This window comes from Bos indicus x Bos taurus, chromosome 7 (genome assembly GCF_003369695.1).
Source record: "Bos indicus x Bos taurus breed Angus x Brahman F1 hybrid chromosome 7, Bos_hybrid_MaternalHap_v2.0, whole genome shotgun sequence".
In the NCBI taxonomy this organism is placed as follows: Eukaryota; Metazoa; Chordata; class Mammalia; order Artiodactyla; family Bovidae; genus Bos; species Bos indicus x Bos taurus.
The window spans coordinates 57,822,549-57,827,023 of record NC_040082.1 but is presented as its reverse complement, the minus strand read 5'-3'; the positions used below and the strand labels follow the sequence as shown (position 1 = coordinate 57,827,023).

At 50.2% G+C, this 4,475-nt stretch overlaps 1 long non-coding RNA gene across 1 annotated transcript; it reads right to left on the bottom strand.

Annotated features, from left to right (window-relative positions):
- Nucleotides 1-2,012: 2,012 nt before the first annotated feature.
- LOC113895229 lies at nucleotides 2,013-2,745 on the bottom strand. The gene is made up of 2 exons (XR_003511797.1): nucleotides 2,392-2,745; nucleotides 2,013-2,146 (listed from the first exon to the last, which is right to left on the bottom strand). It is a non-coding gene; the product is annotated as an uncharacterized LOC113895229 (long non-coding RNA).
- Nucleotides 2,746-4,475: the final 1,730 nt, after the last annotated feature.

Here is a 4,475-nt window from a genome sequence, read left to right as displayed (position 1 = left end):
TAATAATCTTATTTTGAGTTACTTCCTGTAACGCACTGAGCACATACAGAGACATCAAGCATGTCTGTTTATCATATAAGGGAGTTTCAGAAAACAGCTCGTGTGGATGAAGAGTTAAGGACATGTGCACCTACAGAGTGAGCTTAGAAGCAATCAATCACAGAGTCCCAGATATGTAGCCATGTCCTGCCCTGCAGGGAGAGCCCCACAGAGCACATGCAGAGAAACTTGGACTGGATGGAATATACATAGGGAGGGAATGTCCTTCACAGTTCAGTTCAGTTCAGTCACTCAGTCGTGTCCAACTCTTTGCGACCCCATGAATCCCAGCACGCCAGGCCTCCCTGTCCATCACCAACTCCCAGAGTTCACTCAGACTCATGTCCATCGAGTCAATGATGCCATCCAGCCATCTCACCTCTGTCTTCCCCTTCTCCTCCTGCCCCCAATCCCTCCCAGCATCAGAGTCTTTTCCAATGAGTCAACTCTTCGTATGAGGTGGCCAAAGTACTGGAGTTTCAGCTTTAGCATCATTCCTTCCAAAGAAATCCCAGGGCTGATCTCCTTCAGAATGGACTGGTTGGATCTCCTTGCAGTCCAAGGGACTCTCAAGAGTCTTCTCCAACACCACAGTTCAAAAGCATCAATCCTTTGGCACTCAGCTTTCTTCACTGTCCAACTCTCACGTGCTAAGGAAAAATCTCACACTGAATAATCCCTCCCTCTGAGCAACAAGGGGTCTTAAGGCGCTTGGTCTGTGGAAATCGTGGTTTGTTACATTCAAAGGGTTTGTGAGTCTCCTGATACCTAGAAAGTGAGTGAAGTCGCTCAGTCGTGTCCGACTCTTTGTGACCCCATGGACTGCAGCCTACCAGGCTCCTCTGTCCGTGGGATTTTCCAGGCAATAGTACTGGAGTGGATTGTCATTTCCTTCTCCAGAGGATCCCAACCCAGGGATTGAACCTGGGTCTCCCGCATTGTAGACAGATGCTTTACCGTCTGAGCCACCTAGAGGCGCCCTCAAATATAAGGGGCTATAAGGAGGTGAGTTTTCTGTATCTGTGGGGAAAGTCTGAATGGATTAGGTAGAAGACAGGATGAGATGACCTGTGGGTGCTGCCCAAATCAGGGCCTGTGTTCTAAGGTTAGATGGATATTGTTCTAAGATGTCAGACATCCTAAACCATAACTACTAATCTTTTCTTCTGCCTCATGGAAAAGAGGGTGCCCCCTTTCTGCTGCAAATGGCCTATCCTGAGAAAGCTGGAGGAACAGTGGGGCAAGAGTTGGGAGTGAGTAGGGTGAGGATCAGAAAGACATAGGAATGTGTCCTGGCTCCAAGCTAGTCAGGCAAATCTCTTAACTACCCTCAGCATCAATGTCTCATCTGTAAACTGTAACTGTATCTGAGGAAGAAACAATAATCATCCCCATTTTACAGGCTCAGAGTAGTTTTACAGGCTCATTTTAGAGGCTCAGAGTAGTTAAGGTGCTCAAGAATTCACTATGCAAAGTGAAGTCAGGATTCAGACTCAGGCAGTCTGACTCTAGAAGTGAAGCTCTAAGAATCACTACTGGGGTGGTGTGTGCAGGGGCGGAGGTGGGGTGTAGAAAGAGATACTCTTTAATTTGTATAATAAGACATCCACTGTTAGATGGAGAGTAAGTGTCTTGGCGTGAAGGGAGGGCAGTACTGTGGGTGGGCAGGAGGGAGAAGGAACAGACTGGAGTCTCTCCTGCCGTTTCTTTGTCGGGTTTGCACGCACCAAGCAGGGCAACAGCCATGTTGACGGGGACCTAGGGCGCCTGCCCCGCCCCCTCAGAAGAGGACCTGCCGCTGCCTTCTCCACGGGGTGCCACTCACTCCCCTCCTCCTGGCAACCAAGGTTTGGAGGAGGGGGGAGGGGTACAGCGGTGGGCACAGTTTATGCTCCTCCAGAGCTTCCGAGCAAGATTTCCCCAAAAAGCCGTATTAAATAAATAAAAGGAAATTCAGCAGATGGAAACATAAATCAATGAAAACTCCCATATGAGTGCAAAGATTTATGTCAAAAAACAAAACATCAACATCTGGGAGCTGCCGCGTCTCCTCTTGGCTGCTCATTTGGAATGGATTCTCGCTGTCGCTTTCCGCCCCTTTCTAGCTCTGGAAGAGGACAGAGAGAAAAAATAAAACCCATTTTTAAAACAGTCATTTTTAAATCAGAAATGAACGCTGTTTTCTCCCTCAAGACTGGAGGGAACGTGATCCGGACTACGGGGGGCATCGCCGGGAGAGAGGGCCCTCGGCAGGACGCCGAGGGGCGCCCCTCCTTCCCCACACCCCCGCGGCTCTCTGGGGTCCGATACCTCCAGATTTCACAGCCGCCGCGGCAACGCTAGCATACATACCAGTGCCCACCGCACTGCGGCCGCGCTCCACGACTCCAGGCGCCCGCGCCCCGACCCCTCACGTGGGTGGAGGAGGCCTGCGCAGAGGCGGCTGGGTGCCCGCCCCTACCCTCAGTCCGGCCCGCCGCCAGGGAGCTCATCTCATCCGGGCGAGCCTCTGCGTGAGTTCCTCCAGTTCCCGGGAGAAGGACTGGGAACATGCTGAGAGTAAAATGCAGGCTTTGAGGATGAAGCGCACGGACTGAAGGCGACGTTTAGCCCATACGTTGAGCCACACAGGGATTAAGAGGGCAAGCATTGGCATCCTGATGGTTCAAATCCCATATCGGTCACTGCCAACTGGTTGACCTTGAACAAGTTAACCTCTGAGCCAGGGTTTCGTCATCTGCAAAATGGGAATAATATCACCACCCTCCTGGGGGACTGTGAAAAGTAAATGAGAAAACACACATAAAGTGCTCTATTCAGTACAAACACACATAAAATTGAATAAATGTTATCTATTATCATCACGATAAAGGCTTAGATTCTCACCATAACCTACAAGGCTCTGCATAATCCATGCTCCCAGCTTTCTGGCCTTGGAGAAGCCACTGACCACTCCATCCTAGGCACCAGTCACTAAGTTCTGCACAGCAGCCTAGCTCCCTTGCACTTCGGGACCTTTGCACATGCTGTTTCCTGTGCTTGGAAGGCTATTTTCCACCTTCCACTTCAACCCAGGCTGCCCATTCTTAGGGCTTCAGTTTACTTGTTACATCATCCAGGAAACTTCCTGATTCTCCATTACCACCCTCAAATGTAGTCTCTGCTCTTATACTACAGCCCAGGCTTCTTACTAGCAATGCTCCAGTTGTAATATATCATCATTTTGGTTATATCTTTAATGTCTGTCACTCCCTGGACAGTTCATACCATGAGGCCTGGAGCTCAACCTGTTCCATTCATTGTGGAATCCCCAGCCCCCAGGACAGTGACTGACACCACTCTATTTGTGGTGAAATGATGGGACTCTGAGACCAGAGAATCTTGAATCTTCTATATTATTTTACCACTTCCTTTCAACAATAAATGTATTTATTAAGCAGGGCACCAAGGGCACAGATTCATACAATTCCGTTGCTGACCTACTAGAGCTCATAGTCTGATAGCAGAGACAGACATGTAAATAGAGGACAACACAGATAGGGTAGAGACAACAGAGTGTGTGGGGGTGATGGGGAAGACTGTGTCTATAAGGATAGGACCCTTGGTTCCAGGTGGTCTAAGTTGACTAAGCTTCATGCTTGACCTGCATTATCTTACTAAAACTCACAACTATTAGATAGGCTTATTATCATCCCTGTCTTCACCAATGGCTCAGCAGCTAAGAATCCTCTTGCAATGCAGGAGATGCAGGTTCAACCCCCGGGGTCCGGAAGTGGAGGAGGAAGTAGCAACCCACTCCAATATTCTTGAGTCAAAACTCTCATGGACAGAGGAGTCTGGTGGGCTACAGTCCAAAGGGTTGCAAAGAGTTGGACATGTTTGAGCGAGTGAGCAGTTATCATCCCTATTGTACAGATGAAGCATAGAGGTTAAACAGCTTGCCTGGGATCCCAAAGATAGCCATGGCAGAAGTGGCATTCAAAGAGGGGTGCATTCTGCTTCCGGCCCAGAGCTCTTAACTACTTGGCCTTCTGCCTCAGAGCAAAGGGCTCTCAGTGAGGTTACTTTTCCTGCCCACGACCCCAGTTCTGGTTCCGGACCAAGTGACAGTGGGGCACTGCCCCTCACGGCATTCCTGCTGGTATTAATCCCGCCACCCAAGCAGCAGAGAGGGAGGTGGGAGCACCAGGCTGAGGGGCACGTGAAAGCCGTACACCCTGTTCCGCACAAGAGCTTAATGAGGAGTGTTCGCAGGGCAGCAAAGGGGACGTGCAACAGCTCAGCTAAAAACAGGAGCGCCTCTGGCTTCTGTGCTGCCAAACGCCAGCTCTGGAGGGAGGCCCCAGCCTAAGCCGGCTCAGCGCCCTGAGGGTGTTGTTCTCACCTTTCACACCCACCCCGAAGCTCCACTGATCCTGCTACTTCTCCTCTCACCA